The sequence below is a fragment of the Ictidomys tridecemlineatus genome, chromosome 7 (assembly GCF_052094955.1).
Source record: "Ictidomys tridecemlineatus isolate mIctTri1 chromosome 7, mIctTri1.hap1, whole genome shotgun sequence".
NCBI lineage: Eukaryota > Metazoa > Chordata > Mammalia > Rodentia > Sciuridae > Ictidomys > Ictidomys tridecemlineatus.
Window position 1 is genome coordinate 129,957,999 of NC_135483.1, and position 24,895 is coordinate 129,982,893.

Here is a 24,895-nt window from a genome sequence, read left to right on the forward strand (position 1 = left end):
GTACAAACAAAGATGTTGTGTCTGCTGAAAACTTAAAAAAATATATTAAAAATTCTCTCTCTCTCTCTCTCTCTCTCTCTCACTCTCTTTAAAAAAAAAGAAATCTAGACATCTAATGTACAGCATAAGGATGATAGTTAATATTGTGTTATCTATTGGAAATTTGCTAAGAAAGTAGGTTTAGGTCCTTACCGTACACACACTATGGAAGATGACAATATGTTAATTTGTGGCAATCATTTCACTGTGTGTATCTATGTAAAAACATCATGTCATACACCTAAAATACATGCAATAAAAATAAATTAAAAGCTTCCCCAAACATACAACTCCTATATTAATTTCATAGGGATGCTCTAACAAAGTGCCATAAACTAGATGGTGTCAAACAACAGGAATTGATTCTCTCACAGTTTTCAGTGCCAGAAGTCAGCAATAAGGTTTGGTTCCTTCCCAGAGACTGGGGGAGATCTGGACCACACCTCTCTCCTAGCTTCTGGTGGTTTCTGGCAGTCTTTGGCATTACTGGGCTTGGGGCTGCATCACTACAATCTCTGCCTCTATTGTCATGTGGCCTTCTTCCCTGTGTTTCTCTGTGTCATGACCTTCTGATAAGGACATCAGTTGTTGGATTTAGGGTCCAACCCTAATCTAGTATGACCTCATCTTCATTAATTACAGCTGCAAAGACTATTTCCGAATAAAGTCACATTCTGAGGCTTAGGTGGACATGCATTTTGAGGGAACACTATTTGATTTAGTACAACTACAACACGATCTAGGCACTCCATTCCTAGGTAATCATCTAAGAAAAATAAAGGCATACACACATACAATTTGCACATGTATGTTTGTAGCAGCTTTATTTTTAATAGTCAAAAGCTGGAAACAACCCAAATGCCACCAAGAGATGAATGAATAAATAGTGGCACAATCATGCTTTGCTTAACAATGGGATAGATTCTGAAAAACCATGTCATTAGACAATTTTGCCATTGTGTGGACATCACAGAGTATTTTTCAACTGAGATAGCTATGACAGCACTAGGCAATATCTTATGGGGCCACCATCATAACAGTGATCTGTCATTGACCACCCTTTATGGGTGCATAATTGTATATATATAAAATATATATAAAGTATATACATTTTATATATATATATATATATACAATGAATAAAAAGGAATGGACTCTTGATGTATGCAACAATATGGTTAGACTTCAAAATAATTATTCTGAGTGAAAGAAACTAGACAAAGAAAAGAAGAAACTTCATGATCCTATTTATGTGAAATTCTGGAAAATGTAAACTAACATATAACAACAGAAAACAGATTAGTGGTTGCCTAGGAATTGGAATGGGGAGCTAGTAGGAGGAGGGACTTAGCTGAGCCAACAGGGACTGTACAAATGCCCCAGACAGAAGGAATAGAGGTAAGAGTGCACATAAGGTGCTTGAGGCACTTTTGTAGGAGAGAGATTGCACATTGCATTGGGATATTCTAGGATCACTGAGGAAAGCTGGTGCCAGATCAAAATCATATTAAGAACTTTATGCTAAAGCCAACAGGAAGCCATTGAGGGGTTTCATTGTGACCACATTTACATTCTACATTTTAGAAAGAACATTCTTGTTATAGTATGGAGAATAGATGGGAGTGAGGCATTGCTTGTGGTTTGGAGGCTGCTGCAAGACTCTGGATAAACAGATGGCAGTTGTCTGGACTTGGAAAGAGGCAGGGGAAGAGGGAGAAGAGTGAACACATAGTGCATTTTCTTTAAAATAAAGGATCATCAAGTTAGTGTTTGAGTAAGAGAGGATGTCAAGAATGATGTCCCATTTAATGGCTAACCTAGTGACTCCACCCACTGAGAAACAGGTCTGAATGAGAAGGAGGGTTTCAGTTTGGGATATGTTGAGAGGCTAATGGGGTATGCAGGTAGAGATTTCCAGGGACAGTTGCATTTATGGGTATCAAAGTAAGAAACAGGCTTGGGGGGCTGGGATTGTGGCTCAGGGGTAGAGTGCTTGCCTAGTACTTGCGAGGCCCTGGGTTCAATCCTCAGCACCACATAAAAATAAATAAATAAAATAAAGATATTGTGTACAGTTACAACTAAAAAAGTAAAAATTTTAAAAAAAGAAAAAAAAAGAAACAGGCTGGGAACATAGACTTGGGCTTGCCTATGGTTCATAACTAAAACCATGGAAATAGGTCCAGTTGCCTAGGCAGTATGTGTTGAGAGAGAAGAAACCCAGGAAACAACATTTGAAGGACAGCTGGAAAAGCAGGCTAAGATGGAGTTGCAGACAGAATGTACTGTTCTGTAGACTGGAGGAAGAGTCTTTCAAGGACAGAACCTTCAGTAGTTTCATATGCTCTGGAGAGGCCAAAGGATTTGTACCCTGAATTTTGGGGCAAGAAGTTGAGACCCTGCAAAGAGTGCGGTTAAAGGTCAAAGGTAGAAGACACATTGGTGGTTTGAGGATTACTAGGAGCAGAGATGACAGGGTAGACAACTCTCTCAAGTGCTTGTAGGGAGAAGAAGAAAGAGTTGCATATATGCTATGAATATGGTGGAGAGGAGGGGGAATGTCCAGAGGCAGTTCCATCTGTGAGTATCAAGGTGAGAAACAGGCTGTGAGCATAGAAAGTTGTTATTACTGTCGTTTGTTGGTACTAGGATGAAACCCAGGGCCTCATGCCTGCTAGGCAAGTGCTCTACCACTGAGCTACACCCCTAACCCCCATTACATCAAGTCTTCAGCATGTCTGAATGTTGATGGGAAAAGTCCGGTAAGAGGCAAGAGTCAAAGATCATTCAAGAAAATTCAATGAGTCAGAGTTGTCTGGAACAAAAAGTAAAAGGATTTGCTTTAGAAAGGAAGGTGGCGCCTCCCACTCAGCAGAAATGAAGGAAATAATCGTTATGGATAGAGGTAGGTCTCTAAGCTGTGGGTAGAGAGTTCACATATCTACTAACTTCTAACTCTCTGTGAAGCATCAGGGAAGTTCATGTGCCAGGTGAGGCTGGCTCCAACATGGAACAGCAGAGATGGCTGCTCAGAAACATAGCTGGAAATAATGGAATCACCCAAGTGAGGTCTGGGACCAGTGAATTTATAGTGGCCAGGTGATTTCTTACCACTGTTCAGCAGCTCAGGTATAGGCAGGAAGAAGGTGGACCTTGGGCTTCATGTAGATTGATGCCACCCAATCAGCATGCTCACATGAGGGAGCTGAAGCCATTGGCAGGGAAAAGGTTGTGGGGTGGGATCTCCAGGAGTCAGCTCTGCCATCACAGATGGACAAGTGGTGTGAGGCTGAGGGATCCAGACTGCCAGTTTCCGGCTTTGTCACTCACTAGTTATGTGACATGGCAAGTTGTTCAACCTCCTTGTGTCTTAGTTGCCTCATCTGCAAAACTGTGACCACAGTAACAGTTCCGGTCTCATTGGCTTGCCGTGGAGACTAAATGAGTGAATACCCGAGAAGCACTTAGAACAGTGACTGACGCAGTAAATACTCACTAGAGGTAGTTTTATTATGAAGCGTCACCACTGAAAACAAACCAAAATATTTCATAGGCAAATCAAGAATGAGTACTGATTTGGTTTGTTGCTAGGTGGAGAGAAAAGCCGTCTGCAGTTGCCCTGTGCTTTCTAAGAGCTGCCATCTGGGGAGTGCTTGGCATGTGACAGGTTATGTAGATTACACTCATGTGCAGTGGTTAGGAGGTTAAGCTGCCTGGGGAGGAATCTGCTCCGAGACTTAAGCCAAATCTCTGCACCTTGCCCAGTCTCAGTTTCCGTTCTGTAAAATGGGGTAATAGAGTATTCACAGCCTAACGATACACACAGAGCACTCTTACGAGTGAAAATAGTGCCGATGGAAGGTAGCTGTGATTATTAAATAATACCCACAACAGTGATGCCATGGGTTATTAAAGTCATTATACACTGATACAGACACTGCAAAAGGTTAAGCGACGTATTGTTAAAGCCATGCCCTGAGCTACCCATTAACTTCATGTAATAAGCTATCTCATTAAGGGGAAACTCCACTGTTCATAAAAGAGAGTATTGGTTTATATACGACAGGGTTTTCTAACCTATTTAATACATATATTTGACACCTCTCTCACAGTCTTTATTAAACACATCTGGATGTGTTCAAAATATTATTTCACATTGTGATTTAGCAGCACCGTGGTACTCCAATAACACCCACCGTGGTTGGAGTACTAAGAGGTGAAAAGAAGTGAAAATTTATTGGGCAAAGGGCCAATTTCAGTGGTGAATTAATGAACTAGATTTTCACCTTAGTCTAAGTAGTAATTTATATCAATTTAATTCAATTAGCCAGCACTCCCATAGTGCGGTACTTAGCCAGAGAGAAAGTTCCACATCCTCAGAAGTTTGAGTTGAGCCTCTCTTGATTGGGTCTGCATGGGGTGTCCTTCTGCCCCCAGCCAGGGAGCTGGACCTGATTTCTACATGCCTCCCCTCTGCTTCCTATATATAACCTTGTCGAGGACACACAGAAGAAGCCGGTAAAGGGGCGCTCTGCTGAACCTAGAGCCTCTGTTTCTGAAACCAGTAGAGCTCAGCCCTGACTGCAGCCAGAGTCACCGGGAAAGCTTCTAAAATCCACTAGTGCTCATCCCTTCAGTCCCAGAGATCAGATGCAGGTGGTCTGGGCAGGACCTGGGCATTGGTATTTTTTAAAAGCTCTTTTGGTGATGGGCTCTAAAGTGCAGCAGGGTAGAAGAGCTGAGTCTGTCCTCAGAATGTGCATTGGGTTCTGAATAGAAAAGGCTAGAAGCAATGCTTGGGACTTGAAAATGAATGGGAATCAACAGTAAGGCTCATACAGAATGAAGGATGGTTTTAGAATAATATTTTCATTTGACTATGTTGTAATTACAAAGGGAAGTGCAGTAAGGCATAGGAAGGTGCAGCTGTTGAGGGAGATGTTTGCTGCCTGACACGAACCCCACTTTGGGAACCCATGCTACTGAAGGGTTTCCCAGGCATTGTGTACTTCCGTCCTCCCTCCATCCCTCTTTTCTTTTCTTCCTTTCTTAGACTGAACCTAGGATACTCTACCACTGAGCTACCCTCCTAATTATTTTTATTTTTTATTTTGAGACTAGAAACTCTATTTTGTTGATAAGTTGCCAGGCTGGTCTCGAATTTATGATTCTCCCACATCAGCCTCCCAAGTCGCTGGGATTATAGGCATGTGCCACCACACCTACCACACTGGATCTTCTGTTACCATTTGCAGGCTCTGTAACTTTCCTAGAACACAAGGCAAAAGGCTGGGGAGTAAACAGATGTTTATTTATCATCTAGTAATCATTTTCTAGTACTTTGGATAGTCCATTCCATTTAGTATCCAGAAAGTATATGACAGTTTTTGTAAACACCAATGCTTCTTATAAAATGATTAGATACAGGGGCTGGCATCTTTTGATTTTATGCAAAATATCTTGGAATGGAAATGGAGTTTGTGGGCATGTTGGCACCTGGAAGGAGTGGCTAAGGGAGAAAGAGGAGGCAGACACAGAGAGCAGGTTGGAACTGGTGGGTGAATAATCTTTGTTCCATTATTTTAGTTCTGTCAGCTGGGTGAAATTATATAATCATGCTGAATTTCCTCCTTCATACTGCAGAACAATGAAAGTTTGCCTTGCATGGTTGTTGTAAGATGAGAAATAATGGGAGTCAAATGCTGCACACAAACAGGTTCTCCAGCAGGGCAACCACTGCTGACTCACTGGAGGGAAACTTGTACTAAAAGATTGGACACAGAGAACCCGAGGCGTACTCACTATTGTCTTATTGTTTTCTTATTTGCTTGGAAGGTTGGAAACTTTTTCAAGTTTTATTTCTAAGCAATTCAAAATGTTAAAGCTCAGGGTAAAGGAGATATTATAGGGATTAGATATGAAATAATTATGGGTCTGTGAAAAGAAACTTATAGACAAAGGTCTTCACCTACCCATATTGTAAAACTGGTTAAATATTAAAGTTCAGGATAGCTTTCTTCGAAAAAGATCTTCAAAGCTAAGTGAATAGAGCCGTAAGCAATGGGTGAACCTATTTATATTGCTAGTTTATGTTGCATCCAATGTGTGCTAAGAAGCTTTCCTAAAAAACAGGAACCACTGTGTTGTCAAATGTGCAGATTTTGTAAAAGGGGAAGATGTGGGTGGCTGAGTGACCAGGAGTCCATGAATGTAACCTAATTTTTCCTGTATCAAATTTATTAAATAATATGTATTTATTTCTGCATAATTGTTTTATTTGATATTTTATTAAATACAAACAGAACCTCACCTTTTAAAAGTAGGATTGATGGATTAAATACAAATTTTAATATATTACTAGTGAATTTAGTGATATAAAAGTTTGTAAGCCCTTTGTTACAGCTGTATTGAAGTATTAAGGACAAACAATAAATTACACTTTTTATGATTTGAAAATTTGGCATACTTATATATATACCCAAGACACTATTACCATAATCAAGATAATAATCCCTACCAGTCCCGCAAGTTCCTTGTGTTCCTCAGTAAGCCCTCAATTGTACCCCTCCCACCTCAGTCCTCAGCCAATTAGTGAACTGCTTTGTCACTATAGATCAGTTTGCAAATTCCAGAATTTATGGAGGTGAATTCATGCAGCACATACTCTATTTTGTCTGCCTTTTTTTCCTTAGCATATTTTGAGACACAACCATGTTATTGATGCATCCATAGTTCATTCTTTCTTATTGCCAAGTTCATTATATGAATTCACCACAATTTACCCCATTCATCCATGGGTGGATATTTAGGGTGTTACTAGTGTCATGGTTTGGATGAGGTGTCCACCAAAAGCTCATGTGTGAGACAATGCAAGACGGTTTAGAGGAGAAATGATTGGGTTAGGAGAGCTTAACCCAATCAGTGAATTAATTCTTGATAGGGATCAACTGAGTGGTAACTGAAGGAGGGTAGGGTGTGCCTGGAAGAGGTCACTGGGGATGTGTCTTTGGGATATGTATTTGGAGTGCTGAACTTAGTCTCTCTCTCTGCTTCCTTTACCACATGAGCTGCTTCCTTCTTGACACTTGTCTACCATGATGTTCTTCCTCTAGTGAGCCCCCACGGAATGAGCCAGCTATCTAAGAACTGAGACCTCTGAAACATTGAGCCCTCAAATAAACTTTTCCTCTTCTAGGGTTATTATTGTCAGGTCTTTTAGTTACAGCAGTGAAAAAGCTAACTAAAATAACTAGTTTTGAGCTATTACAAATAAAGCTGTTATGAACGTTCATGTATGAATCCTCATATGGATGTGCCATTTCATTTTTGAGGGGTAAATGACTGGGGTAAATATTGAGGAGCAGAATGACTGGATCATATAGAATTTATAATTAACTTTTTAAGGAACTGCCAAATAATTTCCTAAAAATGGTTGTATCATTTTACATTCCTACCAGTCATGTGTAAGAGTTCCAGATCCTTCAAATCTTTGCCTTGATGGTTAAGCTGTGTCCCTCTAAATGATGTTGGTGTTTTAGCACCCAGGACCTGTAACTGTGACCTTATTTAGAAATGTGAGCTTTGCAGATGATCTGGTTATGATGAGGATACTAGAGGGGCCACAATCCAAAAATGCTTTGTGTCCTTACAAAAAAGTGAAATTTGGACACCTAGACAGATCTGCACATAGGGAGATGACCAGGTTTAAATGGAGATTGATGTAATGCTTCCATAAGCCAAAGGGTGTCAAAGATTGCAAGCAACCACCAGAACTGGGATAGAGACATGGAACAGATTCTCCCTCAAAGCTCTCAGAAGGAATCCACTTGGCCAACACTATGATCTCTAGCTTCTAGCTTTCAGAACTATAGGACAATACTTTTCTGTCGTCTAAGTCACCTACTTAGTGGTGCTATATTAGGGGAGCCCTAGAGAATGAATATACTTGTCAGCATTTTTATGATCAATCTTTTAAATTTGAACAATTTTAATAGGAGTGTAATGGCATTTTATTGAGGTCTAAATTCGCACTTCTCTTATGACTATTGATTTTGCTAATAATGATTTTGTGTTCTTATTTGATATTCATAGATCTTCCTTGGCAGAAAGGAAGATCTATGAATATCAAATAAGAACAATTTCAAATATTTTGCCTCCTCTTTTTCCCATTGAGTTGTTTTCTTCTTTTTAAAATTTTTTTATTTATATATGACGTGGAATGAATTACAATTCATATTACACATATAGAGCACAAATTTTTCGTATCTCTGGTTGTATACAAAATATATTCATACCAATTTGTGTCTTCATGCATGTACTTTGGATAATGATGTCCACACATTCCACCATCATTTCTAACCCCATACCCTCTCCTTTCCTTCCCATCCCTCTATCCAACCTAGAGTTCGTCTATTCCTCCCATGCTCCCCCTCCCTACCCCACTATGAATCAGCCTCCTTATATCAGACAAAACATTTGACATTTGGTTTTTTGGGATTGGCTAACTTCACTTAGCATTATCTTCTCTAACTCTACCCATTTACCTGCAAATGCCATGATTTCATTATCTTTTATTGCTGAGTAATATTCCATTGTGTATATATGCCACATTTTTAAAATCCATTCATCTATTGAAGGGCATCTAGGTTGGTTCCACAGTTTAGCTATTGTGAATTGTGCTGCTATAAACATTGATGTGGCTGTGTCCCTGTATTATGCTATTTTTAAGTCCTTTGGGTATAGACTGAGGAGAGGGATAACTGGGTCAAATGGTGGTTCCAACGAATCTCCACACTGCTTTCCATATTGGCTGCACCAATTTGCAGTTCCACCAGCAGTGTATGAGTGTACCTTTTTCCCCAGATCCTCACCAACATTTATTATTGTTTGTCTTCATAATAGCTGCCATTATGACTGGAGTGAGATGAAATCTTAGTTTTGATTTGCATTTCTCTAATTGCTAGTGATGATGAACATTTTTTAATGTATTTGTTGATCGATTGTATATCATCTTCTGAGAAGAATCTGTTTACGTCCTTGGACCATTTAGTGATTGTGTTATTTGTTTTTTTGATGTTTAGCTTTTTGAATTCTTTATATACCCTAGAGATTAGTGCTCTGATATGTGAGTAAAAATTTGCTCCCAAGATGTAGGCTCTCTATTCACCTCACAGATTGTTTCTTTTGCTGAGAAGAAACTTTTTAGTTTGAATCCATCCTATTTATTGATTCTTGATTTTAATTCTTGTGCTATAGGAGTATTATTAAAAAAGTTGAGGCCTAATCTGATATGATAGAGATTGGGGCCTACTTTTTTTTTCTATTAGATGCAGGTTCTCTGATTTTATTCCTAGGTCCTTGATCCATTTTGAGTTGAGTTTTGTGCATGGTGAAGGATAGGGGTTTAATTTCATTTTGAGGCCTATGGATTTCCAGTTTTCCCAGCACCATTTGTTGAAGAAGCTATCTTTTCTCCAATGCATGTTATTGATACCTTTGTCTAATATAAGATAATTGTAATTTTGTGGGTTAGTCTATGTGTCCTGTAATCTGGTCTACCAGTCTGTTTTGGTACTAATATCATGCTATTTTTGTTACTATTGCTCTGTAGTATAGTTTAAGATCTAATATAGTAATGCCACCTGCTTTACTCTTCCTGCTAAGATTGCTTTAGCTATTCTGAGTCTCTTATTTTTCCAGATGAATTTCATGATTGCTTTTTCTATTTCTATGAGGAATGTCATTGGGATTTTGATTGGACTTGCATTAAATCTGTATAGTGCTTTTGGTAGTATGTTCATTTTGATAATATTAATTTTGCCTATGCAAGAGCAAGGTAGATATTTCCATCTTTTAAGGTCTTCTTTGATTTCTTTCTTCTATTTTCTGTAGTTTTCATTATATAGATCTTTCACCTCTTTTATTAAGTTGATTCCCAAGTATTTTATTTTATTTTTTTGAGGCTATTATAAATGAGGTAGTTTTCCCATTTCCCTTTCTGAGGATTTGTCACTGATACATAGAAATGCATTTGATTTGTGGGTGTTGATTTTATATCCTGCTACATTGCTGAATTCATTTACTAGTTCTAGAAGTTTTCTGATGGAACTTTTTAGGTCTTCTAGGAATAGAATCATATCATCAGCAAATAGTGCTAATTTGAATTCTTCTTTTCCTATGTGTATCCCTTTAATTTCTTTCATCTGTCTAATTGCTCTGATCAGTGTTTCAAGAACTATGTTAAACAGAAGTGAGAAAGAGGGTATCTGTGTCTTGTTCCAGTTTTTAGAGAGAATGCCTTCAATTTTTCTCCACTTAGAATGATTTTGGCCTGGGGCTTAGCATAGATAGCCTTTATGATGTTGAGATATGTTCCTGTTAGCCCTAATTTTTCTAGTGTTTTGAACATGAAGAGGTGCTATATTTTGTCAAATGCTTTTTCTGAATCTATTGAGATGATCATATGATTCTTATCTTTAAATCTATTGATGTGATGAATTACATTTATTGATTTCCATATGGTGAACTAACTTGCATCCCTGGGAGATGATCATGGTGCATGATCTTTTTGATACGTTTTTATATTCAATTTGCCAGAATTTTATTGAAAATTTTTGCATCTATGTTCATTAGAGATATTGGTCTGAAGTTTTCTTTTTATGACTTTGCCTGGTTTGGGAATCAGAGTGATATTTGCATCACAGAATGAGTTTGGAAGTGCTGCCTCTTTTTCTGTTTCTTGAAATAAATTGAAGAGTATTGGCATTAGTTCTTCTTTAAAGGTTTTTAAAAACTCTGCTGTGTATCCATCTGGTCCTGTGCTTTCCTTGGTTGGTAGGCTTTTGATGGCGTCTTTTATTTCATCATTTGAAATTGATCTGTTTAAATTGTGTATATCATCCTGATTCAATTTGGGCAAATCAGATGACTCTAGAATAAAATATCAAATTTGTTGATGCCTTTGATATTTTCTATTTTATTGGAGTACAAGTTTTCAAAATAATTATAATTATCTTCTGTGTTTTTGTAGTGCATGTTGTGATATTTCCTTTTTCATCATGGATGTTAGTAATTTGGGTTTTCTCTTTCCTTTTCTTCATTGGACTGGCTAAGAGTTTGTTAATTTTATTTATTTTTTCGAAGAACCAACTAAAAGTTGTTCTGCCAACAAAATGTCCTGTCAATTTTTTCAATTGTTTCTTTTGTTTCAATTTCATTGATTTCAGCTCTGATTTTAATTATTTCCTGTTTTCTGCTTTTGGTATAGATTTGTTCTTCTTTTTCTAGGGCTTTTTGAGATGTAATGTGAAGTCATTTATTTGTTGAATTTTTCTTATTTTTTTAAAAAATATTTTGTTTTAGTTGTAGTTGGACACAATATCTTTATTTTATTTTTATGTGGTGCTGAGGATTGAACCCAGTACACTAGGCAAGTGCTCTACCACTGAGCCACAACCCCACCCCCAACTTTTTCTTCTTTTAAGGAATGAACTCCATGCAATGAACTTTCCTCTTAGAACTGCCTTCATAGTGTCCCAGAGATTTTGATAAGTTGTATCTATGTTCTCATTCACCTCTAAAAATTTTTAAATCTCCTCCTTGATGTCTTCTGCAACCCATTGTTCATTCAGTAGCATATTATTTAGTCTCCAGATGTTGGAGTAGCTTTTATTTTTTATTTTATCGTTAATTTCTAATTTTATTTCATTATGATCTGATACAATGCAGGGTAGTATCTCTACTTTTTTATATTCTCTAAGAGTTGTTTTGTGGCATAGTATATGGTATATTTTTTAGAAGGATCCATGAGCTGCTGAAAAGAAAGTGTATTCATTCACTCATTGAAGGATGAAATATTCTATATATGTCAGTTAAGTCTAAGTTATTGATTGTATTATTGAATTCTGTAATTTCTTTGTTCAGCTTTTGTTTGGAGATCTATTCAGTTGTGTAAGAGGTGTGTTAAAGTTATCCCAAATTATTGTGTTGTGGTCTATTTGACTCTTGAACTTGAAAAGAGTTGTTTGATGAATGTAGGGTATATATATATATATATATATATATATATATATATATATATATATATATATATATATTTATAATTGTTAAGACTTTTGGTGTATGGTTCCCTTGAGCAGTGTGTAGTGTCCTTCTTTATCCCTTTTCATTAATTTTAGCTTGAAGTCTACTTTATTTAATATGAGGATGGAAACCCCTACTTGCTTCCATAGTCCATGTGAGTGGTATGATTTTTCCCAACCTTCAGTCTGTGGATGTCTTTTCCTATGAGATGAGTCTCTCAGAAGCAGCATATTGTTGGGTCTTTTTTTTTTTAATCCAATCTTCTAGTCCATGTCTTTTGATTGGTAAACTTAAGCTATTAACATTCAGGGTTATTATTGAGACATGATTTGTATTCCCAGACATTTTTTGTTTATTTTTGGTATTTAACATGACTTGATTTCTCCTCTGATTAGATTTTCCTTTAGCGTAATACCTCCCTCTGCTGATTTTTATCATTGTTCTTCATTTCCTCTTTGTGGAATATTTTGCTGAGGATGTTCTCTGGTGCAGGCTTTGTAGTTGTAAATTCTTTTAACTTTTGTTTATCATGAAGGTTTTTATTTCATCATCAAATCTAAAGCTTAATTTTGCTGGATATAAGATTCTTGGTTGGCATCCATTTTTCTTTCAGAGCTTGGTATTTGTTATTCCATGATCTCCTGGCTTTGAGGGTCTGGGTTGAAAAATCTGCTGAGATATGAATTGGTCTCCCTCTATATGGGATCTGATTTCTCTCTCTTGTGGCTTTTAAGATTCTATCCTTATTCTGTATGCTAGGCATTTTCATTAAAATGTGACTTGGTGTAGATCTGTTGTATTTTTGTACATTTGGTGTCCTGTAAGCCTCTTGTATTTGGTTTTCCAATTCATCCATCCAGGGAAGGATGGGAAATTTTCTGCTATTATCTCATTGAAGAGATTGTGCATTCCTTTGCTTTGCAATTCTGTTCCTTCCTCTATAACTCTTAGATTTGGTCTTTTGATGCTGTACCATAATTCTTGGATGTTCTGTTCATGGTTTCTTACTATCTTCACTGTGAGGAATATTTTGCTGGGGATGGAATATTTTGCTGTGTGGAATATTTTCCAGATGGTATACTTTGTCTTCATTATCTGACGTTCTTTCTTCCAAGTGATCTAGTCTGTTGGTTGTGCTTCCTATTGAGTTTTTTATTTGGTTTATTGTATCCTTAATTTCAAGGATTTCTGACTTTTTTTCAGAGTCTTTCTTTCTTGAAGTAATATTTTGCTACCTGTATTTGCTCTCTTCTGTCTTTGTTGGAGTGATCAATTTTTGCCTGTCCTTGCTCATTTAGGTCATTCTTTAATTCACAGATCATTTTAATTATGAACCTTCTGAACTCCTTCTCTGACATTTCATCAACTGCACTGTCCATGGGTTCTGTTATTGTAGTGTCCTGGTTTGTTTGGGGCACTTTCCTCCCTTGTTTTTTCATGTTGTCTATGTGTCCTTTCTTACAGTGTGGATCTGAGATATTACAGTTTCTACCCTATATTCTTTGGTCCCTGTGCAGACTATCTGTACCTCACCTTGGTGTTGGGCTTCCAGACCCTGCTGGTTTCCCTCAATTTATGCTACTGCAACTACAGGTGGTGGCGGCAATAGCCAGGGTAACTTGAGATAATAGTGGAGGTGCCCCAAGATGGATGCAATGTCTTACAGAGAAAGGGCTGAAAGGGTGGGTCTTACACTCTCTTTGGTATATGTTATTCTGCTTTTGGTGTAAATTTGTTCTTCTTTTTCTAGGGCTTTGAGCTGCTTCTAGGCTCTGTTTGCTGTCAAAAAGGTAGAGGCTACTGTGTGGGGAAGGCTATGGTGATGACTGCAGTGTCTCAAGATGGAAGTGGGTTAGGCTTGGGCTCCCAAACATACGTTGGACCTGGGTCCTGGGCAAGTAGTTGTGGATGGATCTGGCCAAGCCTGGACTCTGGAGGTAGTCTGCTGGTCGGAAGAAGTGGTTCTGTGCCAGAGGCTAGGCTCTGGCGAGTGTCTGCCAGTGGCAGGATGGACCTGGGTCTACTGTGAGCCTGGGTCCTGTGCAGGCTAGTGTGGGCGATGGGTTGTTTTCTTCTTAATGAGTTTTGAGAGTTCTTTTATATTCTGGGTGTAAGTTCCTGTTTTATATATAGTTTAAAAAATATTTTCTCCCTGTGTGTCTTATATTTCCATTTTCTTAATATTGTCTTTTGAAGAGCAGAAGTCTTATATTTTGATAAAGTGTGCTTTATCAATTTTTTTCTTCTGTGGATGAAGCTCTTGAATCTAAGGAATTTTTGCCTAGCTCAAGAACACAAAGATGTTCTCCTATATTTTCCCCAAACACATTATATTTTTTACATTTTACTTTAAAGTCTATAGTCCATTTGGAGCTGATATTTATATTTGCATGTGATAAGGTTCACATTTTTAAGTATGACTATCCAATTGTTCCAACACTGTACTGAACAAACTATCCTTCTCCACTGAATTGCCTTTTATCTTGGTCAAAAGTAAACTGTCTTGGTGGGTGTGGTGGTGCGCACCTATAATTTCAGCAGCTCTGGAGGCTGAGGCAAGAGAATTATGAATTCAAAGCCAGCCTCAGCAAATTAGTGATACCCTAAGTAAGTGAGTACTTGTCTCCAAATTAAAAAAAAAAAAAAAGAAAAGAAAAAAAATGAGCCACCTAAATAGGTCTATTTATGGAGTCTGTCATCTGTTCCACTTATGTATTTATATATCTTTACATCAATACCATGTTGTTTTGAGTATTAGCAGTATTATTGCAAATCTTGAACTCAGTTATGGTTAGCCTTCTAATGTTGTTCATTTTTTTCAAAGTGTTTGGCTATTCTAGGTGCTTTGCTTTCTCATTTGAATTGTAGAGCTAGCTTTTTCTATAAAAACTTTGCTGGGATTTTAATCAAGATTACATTAAATCATATAACTCAATTTGGGGAAAATTGACATCTTAACAATATTCAATCTTCTGACTCATTGGATGAGAAATATCTATCCACTTATTTAGTTTTCTTTAAAAAAATTTTTCTCAGTAATGTCCTATAGTTGTTTTTTTTTTTTAATTTTTTAAAATTTATTTTGGTTACTTTGTAGCAGAGATAGAACCCAGGGGTGCTTAACCACTGAGCCACATCCCCAGACTTTTTTTTGGTTTTTTTTTTGAGATAGGGTCTCGCTAATTTTCTTAAGGACTTTCTAAGTTATTGATGCTGGCTCTGAACTTGCAATTTTCCTGACTCAGCCTCCCGAACTGCTAGGATTACAGGCATGTGCCACTGTGCCTGGCTGTAGTTTTTAATGTATAGATCTTTCACTTATTTTGTCAGACATATTCTTAGGTATTTCATAAGTATCTTTAAAAAAATAAACACAATACGTTTATTTATTTATTTACCTGGTGCTGAGAATCAAACCCAGTGCCCCACATGTGCTAGGCAAGCGCTGTATCACTGAGCCATAATCCCAGCCCCAACATTGTTTTTTAAAATTTAAATTTTCAATTTTTGTTGCTAGTATATAGAAATGCAATTGATTTTTATATATTGATCTTGTATCCTGCCATCTTGCTAAATTCACCTAGTAGTTCTAGTAGATTTCATCAGAGTTTCTGCATAGATAGTCATGTATTCTGTGAATAAAGACGCTTTTAGTTGTTCTCTTCTAGGCTGGATGCCTTTTATTTTACTTCTTGCCTGACTATTCTAGCTAGAATGTCCAATACTGGAAGTGCATGTTGAATAGAAATGGTTTTTAAGAGGGGACCTACCTTGTCTTGCTTACAGTCTTAGAGGGAAAGCTTTATGTCTTTCGCCATTAAGTATGTGGTTTTAGTGTTAAAACCACAGTGGTGAGATGTTTAGCAGTTTAGGTTAAAACTATAATGGTTAGCTGTTTAGTGATTTAGATGTTCTTTGTCAGCTTCTATTTCTAGTTTCATCAGATATTTTATCAGGAAACGATGTTGAATTTTGCCAAATACTGCTTCTGCATCTATGGAATGATCATATGATTTTTCTTTTTGGTTTGTTAATTTGGTGGATTTCTGTACTGACTTTTGCATGTTCAACAAATCCTACATTCCTTTAATCTGGATCCTGCCTTCATCTTTCCCTTCCTTGGCTCCATAAGAACATTTGCTTTTTGCCAATGATGTTTATCCTCAGGCCAGACACTAAAAAATACCAATTGTATTTTTGGTTCTTCTTTGCAGAAATTACATCCCAGTCTATTCCAGTTTCCATAATTCTATTTGTGGGTTTCCACATACCTCACAAACATTTATTCAAAGATGGTCTCTTACATCATCTCTACAAGGGGTCGCTGACCTCCATTTGTGCTCACTGTTCACTCTCTGAGTGATTTGATTTCCAAATCTAGAGGCAGCATGCTCCAGGGGCTGGATAAAGTTTGCTGAGCTTAAACCGAAAGACCTAGGAGGCATAGAAGTGCTTTCTAAGCCATCCCACACTTTCCAAGTGTGATGAAATGCTCCACCCTCTGGAATTTTCCTGATCCTTTACCTTTAACTGTACTCCCCAAGGGAACTGTGTGACTCACCTGTGTGAGCTGCAGAAAACCTGTGCATTTCTTTTTACTAAATCTTTCTATGTTTTGACTTGTGCATTTAATTCAGGTGAATTCCTGTTTATTAGTAAGAGCAATTATTTTCAAGATAGGTTAAACCTCAATCCAACTGGTCCTGACTTGATTGCTTGAGTTTCTTTATAAAACAAAATCTGAAATCTGTCACTTGTCCTCTTTATTTATCGTAAATAGCTGTGGCTTTGTTATTCCATTGACATTCTTATTTTTGCCTCTAGGTCCTCATGACCTACATTATTTCTCCATCTCCCCAATTTTCCCAGCGCCATGCTATTTTCTCAAAAAAGCCTGTGATTTGTTTTGTGGGCTGTCCCTCTGGGAGGACTGGTTAGGGAAAGAACTAAGACACATTATTGCAAAATTATTCTTAGAATTGAGCAATGACCTCTAAGGGTCTGCAAATGCTAATTTGAGAAATGTTGCTTTAAATTGTTTTTCCTTTGTCAAGACTCATATCAAATAGTCTGCCCTTGTGTCCCAAACCTTTGCAAGCCTCAGCAGCCAGTGGGTATGAATGAAGCCTTTTTGACATTCAGAACTGAATTTGGTGGACTGCACTTCTTACCCTGGTATCCAAAAGACTTGAGGGGCTCTTTGGATGCTCCCACTCACCCCTAGTATCTGGAAATTCTCTGGGGGCACCTCACATGCCCCATAGCAACTTGTTGGTGCTCCTTTAGGCAGCTTCACAGTGGCCTCCAAATTCCCATGCTCAGTCCCATAATGCTGCCCCACTTTCCACCCCTGGACTGAGATCCTGCCTCCAGCCCCCTGAGAGTCCAGTCACCTACTGTGTTACCTGCTGCCTGTCTCCCCTGCGGCACAGGGGCTGCCCTCCTCTGCTCCACGGCATGTGGGTCTGTTACCTGGGCCAACTTCCTTTGGCCATTTGGAAGCCTCTCCTATCTGGGCTCTCCTTGTCTCAAAGAGGCCTCCCAGGAGATTTGCTTGGGCCCCATCATTTTAGTAGGTTCGACTCCATTATATATCCTCTTTTTAAGGGCTGGTTTAAGAAGCCATCACCATATTTATCCAGAACCAGTGTTCTCCTCTTAAAATTTGACATTTGTTCTGAGTTGTCTCCTTCATGGTATGAGAGAAATATCTATGTTATTATTTTTCATGCGGTTCACTGTTATTTCTTAAAACTTGTCTTTTATTGTCCCTTCTCCCTTCACCAGTTTTCAAATATACCTAGACACCAACTTTGGACTTCTACTCTGTTTCCAAGAAGGCGACTGTTGAAAGCACCTGGTGGATGAACGCAGTGACCATTGTCGTCTCTTATGTCGAAGGTTTAAGCTCTGATTTTATAAATTCCCACAACAAACCTAGGGATATTTGGGTAGCTCAGAATCAGGACAGGTATGTCATCAGGTTGCTATCTGTGAAGTTCTGTGAACTTCTCAGCAGGGGACATTAAGACACAAATGTTCACCACCAGTTACTAATTCTAAGCTGAGGGTATTAAATGAAAAATTCGTGTGATGAGAAAGCTGCTCTGCAACTGCAGCATAAAAATTATGGGTGCTTTTCTATGACCATCTGGAACTGAAACCATTTTTAGGTTTTTGAATGAATCGTAGAATTTTATTAAAGCATGGATTGGTTATCTCTTAAAATGAATATTAGATTCAATTATATCAAACAATGACTGAACACAATGTGGCTAAGCCCAAGAAAGCCTGAGAGGAAAAACATTGTATATTTTCTTTCTTTTTTTTTGGTCATGATGACAAGCTCATATCTTTTATGGTGTTCACTGTTTTCAATCTTCTTTTATTTATATCTTTTCTATTCCATCTCTTAGTAAAAAAAAGAAAAAAATTCCAGAATATGACTCACTTCTTGAAATCAATGACTTGGATATTTAATATACTGAAACTAAGCAAAATATATTTAACAGTCTACTTAATTTAAATTTTCATTATCCCACTGTAATGTTTATAAAACCAAAACTGATAGTATTCTGTAGAGTATAATAGAATGCAGTTATTTATTACAAAAAGAGATGAATAAAAAGGGGTATAATTTTTTGTTTAAAGAAGAGAATATGAAGTAAAATGTTTATTAATAAAAAAGATTATGAAATAATCAGTAGCATTGAAATACGCAGCTTTTGTTTTGATTTATTTTTGGTAATAGGAGGTTAAAACTTAAAGGCAGGGCACTTCACAGAATGGCAGCCTAAGAAGATCTCCTTAATCAGCTCGTGGTAATCAACTTCAATTTTAAAAAGACCAATTCCTGTTTGTGCCTCCAGTAGTTCTGTTTGAGGGGAAAAAAAAAAAACAGAAAAAAGTAAAGATTAAGGGCTTTGGAATTACCTACATTGGAGAGTTTTACATACCACAATTATCATTTTCTGGGTACACTGTCATCATCCATACCCCCACTCCCACTGGCTTCCCTCTTCTAATTAATCATCTGGCAAAGAAGGCTTTCTGGGCTTGGGTACCTTGTCCACTTTTTCCTTCAAGTTCTCTCAGGTGGAGCAGGCCAGGCCCCTCTGCTGATGCTCTCTTTTCTTCCACAAGCACCAGCCCCAAAGGGAAGGACGCCACAGGAGGAGGGAGTCTGCTGTCAGGCAACAGATTCCATCCATTTGAATATAAACAGCAGCATTTCCAGAAATGTCACTGTGCAAATGAAAGTCTTTGCTGCTGAGAGCTGATTCCTTGTGCTAAGATTTCCTCCCCACTAAACAACCTAAACCTTTCCCCAGGACTCAAGATACTGAGATAAAACTTTACACATAAGTGTAGAGTAGGGGGACCCATGTGATGGAAAGGGTGGCAGATGGGGCTATAGAAGGAGAACTGAGTTTTCTTTACTTGGTTGGTTAGATCCCAATGCCCTGGAAGGGCCTTTATTTTGTAGTTAGATTTCATCCTGATCTTCTGGTTAAGTTTACATGGACCAGGGCAAATCTATTACTCCATCTGGGAAAGTAAGTTTCGACATATACCTCCAGGCAGATTAATAGTAGCACCTTCCTGTACGCAGAAGGGGCACAGCAGAGGTGAGCCCTCTAGGACTACCCAAGGCTAAAGACTGAGGAGTTTGGAGGGAGACGTGCTCAGGTCCAGATCTCACTTTTATCACTTACAAACATAGTAACTCTAGGAAAATCCCTCAAGCTTTCTAAGCCTCAGTTTCTGGAAAGTGGAGAAAAACAAAATAAGCCTCTAGGACATAAATATGATAAGATACATAATATGCTTTCATAATAGTGATTATAGTAGATAGTCAACAAATGGTGGCTTTTATCATTATTACATCTTCAACTGGAATTTATAAGATAGTGTACAGAGTGGTTAAGATTATGCATTTCAGATCTAGGATGCTTTGGTTCAAATACTGGTCTCTTTCCTTGACCAAAGTTTAGGCCGGCTCCTCTGAACTCTCCTCTCAACCAGGCCTCTAAAGACTTTATCACTATACTAACATAGTTTATTTTGGGGGAGGGGGATGGGAGTTGGAGGTACTGGGAATTGAACTCAGGGGCACTCAACCGCTGAGCCCTGTCCCCAGCCCTAGTTTGTATATTATTTAGAGACAGGGTTTCACTGAGTTGCTTAGCACCTCACCATTGCTGAGGCTGGCTATGAACTTGTGATCCTTCTGTCTCAGCCTCCTGTAGCGCTGGGATTATAGGTGTACGCCACCGGACCTGGCACCAACATAGTTTTTAACAGCTCAAGACCACATCCTAGGATAACCCTAAGAGTTCTTATAGTGCCTTCCCGAGAATTCTCAAGCCTGCCAAAAGAATTATGCTTATTCAGCCAACACCTAAAGATAAGGTCTCTGTCTCTCAGCCTTTATGGGAGGGTGGGAGTCTAGCTTCAGTTAATAAGCACATGTGGGTTTCACATGGACCAACACCCTTCTAGCTTGTGGTTTTTTTCCACTTCCCCAACTCTTCTGAGTACCCACGCACTGCCCTCTCTACTAGCTCACTCTCCATTTAAAATGCTCAGTTGTCTTTGAACAAATGAAAATTTGAATTCAGTTCATGCTGGAATCTTTCCCTGTTGCCATAGTGTACTACTGATTAAAACCTGTCCTTATCAGTAAAACTAGTGTCAGGCTACATTTGACACTCCAAAGCTTGTTAGATGTGTGTCCTGAGGAAGTCACTTAGCATCTCTGTACCTCATTTTCCTTGGTTGTAAAACAGGAGATAATGATGCCACCCTTTAGGGTGATTGTGAGCTCTGGGTGAATTAGCATGCAAAAGTACTGTATTTAGAACAATGGGTGTTACATATTTTTTTTCTAACCATGCAAGCTATTTAATACTAAGATATAGCTCTAAAAATAAGAAATATCTGTATGTGTATATACTCTCTCACACACACTCCTCTATATTTAGTATAGCAAAGTCAACTTGATAGAAATAAAGACAGTGACTTTTCATCTAGTCAGTTATTGACGAACAATAGCATTTCATGATACCATATTTCTGGGTATTCACCTGGAACAGATTGATCGGTATGCAAGATGATGAATGTAAATAGACTTTAGGCTGAAAAAGTGAATCCTATCTGAGTAGTAAGTTCTTTCCTAGAACACATACCTGGAAATCACAAAGGTCATTGAAATTTCAAACGGAACAAGATCCTCTGTGAGATTTGTAAAGCTTTTCAGTTGTCGATGACACCAAAAAAATGTGTGTGGGTCCAATCTGTGCCTGGTCTCCCAGGGCCTAGCTGCAGGAAAGCTATTGGGTGGGAAAGCTCTGGGGTTATGTGGCTCACCCCTGAGTTCTGTGCAACCAGAGGGAAAGAACAGAAGATCAAGTTTCTCTCCTCTAGAAGGGTTCCTATTCAGATGCCTCCAAAGCATAGAGGGGCGGCATTTAGCCCCCTGTTGCTCACAGCCCAGAGGAGTCTTGGCTCAAACTGTGGGTTGATCCCACGGCTGCCCACCCTCCTAGCTGCAGAAGCCGCATCCAGAACTCACTCATTAGTGCCTGTGCACCGCAGCCCAACTGTTCTGTTAAAGGAGCGACCGTGAAGCTACAAACACATTTTCTTGCCTTTTAGCTATGTTGAATTTGTTGGAGGATAATGAAATTTAACAAAAGGGAGCATTTCTATTTATCACATTTCATTCAATCCTTGTTTCTTTTGCTCTCTGGGGATTTTTTTTTTCCATTTACATTTCTATAGAATGCGAATGAGACAGAATCTTTATGAATCATCAACATTTAAATGAATGTATTTTCTAAAGGTCGACTCTCTCTTGCACTTGAGGAGTGTTATTGGTGGGATTGTTTTTCTAGTGCCAGGTCCCTTCAAGGGGCGCTAGAAGTAATGGGCATGGAGAGGTGAAGGAGAAAAAAAAAATTAAATTAAAACAAGGAGGATTCTGGGTCTGATACATGCTACTTGCAGGGTTTTTTGAGAGTAGGACACAATTGTTTCTGGTGTTGAAGGATCTTGAAGGGGAAACCTGAGCCAGATTAAGTGCACCAAATGGACTCTCATAGCTGAAACTCCCTTCAAGCTGGGCCTTGTCACTCTTGCTTTGAAGCTAGCTCCGGCAGGCTGTGGTGGCCAGGGAACAGCAGCCTTGGAAGGAGGAGCAGACTTGAACAGCCAGCCACCTCCCTCCCCAGAGGTCTCACTCTCAAGCTCACCCCTTTATCTTTGCTGCCCGAACTTTCTACCTTCTTCTCCCCAGAGCTTCCTGACTCCTCTCCCATAAACTCTTGTATCTTTTCTCTCTCCTCACTGGCTCAGTGCTTTTCTGTTCACATCAGGCTATCCTTCATTCTTCTTTTGAGATTTTGATTTTCTTTTTCACCTGCATCCTTTACAAGAAAAGAGTATCTGACTGAAGAGTCGTCATGACCGAAAACACCCTCTGCTACCCCCCAAACCAAACAAACTTTAACATTTTATTTTCTGGAGGTAAAGGAAAGAAGAGGCTCTGAAGGCTTAGGTGTTAACATTTTCGGAGGCTAACACATAACCTTTGATAATCAATTACTTAGTGCAAGAGTAAATGGGGATCAGGTCACCTTATGTGGTAAGTATTGTGTCTAAATAAAAACACTGGGATGTTTTCTCGCAACGTACCTGGCAATTAATTTCATCCATGCTCCTGTGAGCGCAATCACTGAGCAATGGCACTAGGAACTACAAAGGCTTTCTTCCCAGAAACTTAGAGCACCGTGTCTACAAAATGGTATTTTGTTTTAATGGCTCAGTTTAATCATCAGATTCAATTTTTAGCACATATTTATTCCTTCTCCCCCATTTGACCTTCTTGCTTTCCTTTACGTATGACTATTTTGCCCTCATGGGTGGGGCCCTTGCACTTGTGGTCACTCCCTTCCTTATTCAGGTCCCTGCCCAGGTTTCAACTCTAGGGCATATTCTCCAGGGCTCTGTGGAGTGTCCTGTCCAGCTCTACCTTCTGCATAGCTCTTAGGACTGCTAGAAAGTCTTAGCTTAGGGGCTCTGTAAAACAAGAACCTGAAGCAAAGTTGTATTTTAATGCATGATTGGGAGGGGCCATCCCAGGGAGAAAGGGTAGGGAAGCAGGGAATGAGGGGAAGCAAATATTTAATGATGCATTAGGAAGCTGACAAGTGCTAGTGGCTCAGCTCCTACTCATCTGCTGGTTCCTTCCCACTCTGTCTCTTAAGGATCCATGTTCCTTCCTTGGGCTGCTAATTCCCTTGCATTTCTTGTTGTACTACTGGTCCACTGGCACAGCAACCAGCAAAGCCACTCTGCACGGGGGCACAGGAACTCCTACAGCTCCTCCACCTGTGAGGGGTGAGGTAGAAGCTGGGAGTTTACTATCAAGAGGACTGTGGGAGTTGGGGCTGCTCCAGGGATAGTCCTGGGGGGCAGCAAGTGGATGGGGGACATGCAGAAACTGGGTCTAGTATTCTGATATTGTCTACTTACATATTTATTATCATCTCCCTCACTTGGAAGCACAGAGATTGCTTGTTTTGTTCAGTGTTCACTCTTCCCATAATTGTAAGAACAATGTCTGGCCTATCGTAGATAATAAATATCTGTTGAACGAATTTATTGAGACCTTATGTGTCAGGGATTATTACAGGTGCTAGAAGAGATGGACATTGCCACCATCTCACAGATGGAAAAATTAAAAAGTAAAGTGACTTTCTTGAAAGTACCTACATCAATCTGGTAGGACTGAAGAAACTTTGAGATTACACTGGCAATTCGATGGACAACCATGAAGCCTTCAATATGTAATGAACTCTGTAAGGCTTTTCATTACAATTTAATCGAAGCTAATTTTCAAAATGAGAGCAGGTTCTAGATTTCTAGATTCCTGGCTTTTAGTTCACAAGAAACAGTGTGTTTCAGAAAGTAAGTGCTCTTGATTTCACCTGTACTTTTGTAAGGAATGGGCCTTTCCAAAAAAGCAAACCAAACAAAGACAACAAAAACTGACTTCCTTTGTGAGCATTTGGTCTCTCTGTACTTAATTTTCCTGATGCAGAAAGTGGGCACAGCACCATGGAACCTACCCAATGGATGCCCAGAAAAACAGCATTGATTGCATTAATTTGCTGTGGCTGCCACAACAAAGTACCATAGACTGGGTGATTTAAATAACAGAATTTATTTACTCACAATTCTAGAGGCCAATGAGTCAGAGATTGAGGTATCCAAATGGATGATTTCTTCTGAACTCTCTCTCCTTTGGTCTGCAGTGGCCATCTTCTCCCTGTGTCTTCATCTGGTCCCTCTCTACCTGTTTATGCCCTATCGTCTTCTTCTTGTGAGGACTCTGGTCATATTGGATGAAGGCCCAGTGCCAGGACCTCATTTTAATTTAATTATCTCTTTAAAGACCCTATCTCCAGTTACACAGTCAAAACTAAGATACTGGCGATTAACACTTCATGAGTTGTGTGGGGAGTGATCTTGGGGAGAAACATATTTCAGCCCAGAACACTAACCCTAAAGAATTTGATTTTACAAACATGGAGTCGTGTCCAGGCTGATTTTCAAATGCTAATGGTGTAAGTATTGTCACTGGGCAGCAATTACTCCATTCCCTGCTGCCCCCTGCCTTCTGTGGCTGCCTCTTCCTGCTCTTTTTCTTGGTCCTAGAATGAGATCAACAAGGCAGTCAGGGTAGGTCACAGAAATATTCAGAAACTCAGAT

At 38.8% G+C, this 24,895-nt stretch overlaps 1 protein-coding gene across 1 annotated transcript in view; it reads right to left on the reverse strand.

Moving 5' to 3' along the window:
- Positions 1-18,835: 18,835 nt before the first annotated feature.
- Itgb6 (integrin subunit beta 6) overlaps positions 18,836-24,895 on the reverse strand; it is a 74,504-nt gene continuing 68,444 nt past the window's right edge. Inside the window, exons 16-17 of the transcript XR_005737970.2 lie at positions 24,358-24,836; positions 18,836-18,994 (exon numbers count right to left, since the gene is read on the reverse strand). The gene's annotated coding sequence lies outside the window, so the exon portion shown is untranslated. The remainder of the gene's footprint in view (positions 18,995-24,357; positions 24,837-24,895) is intronic.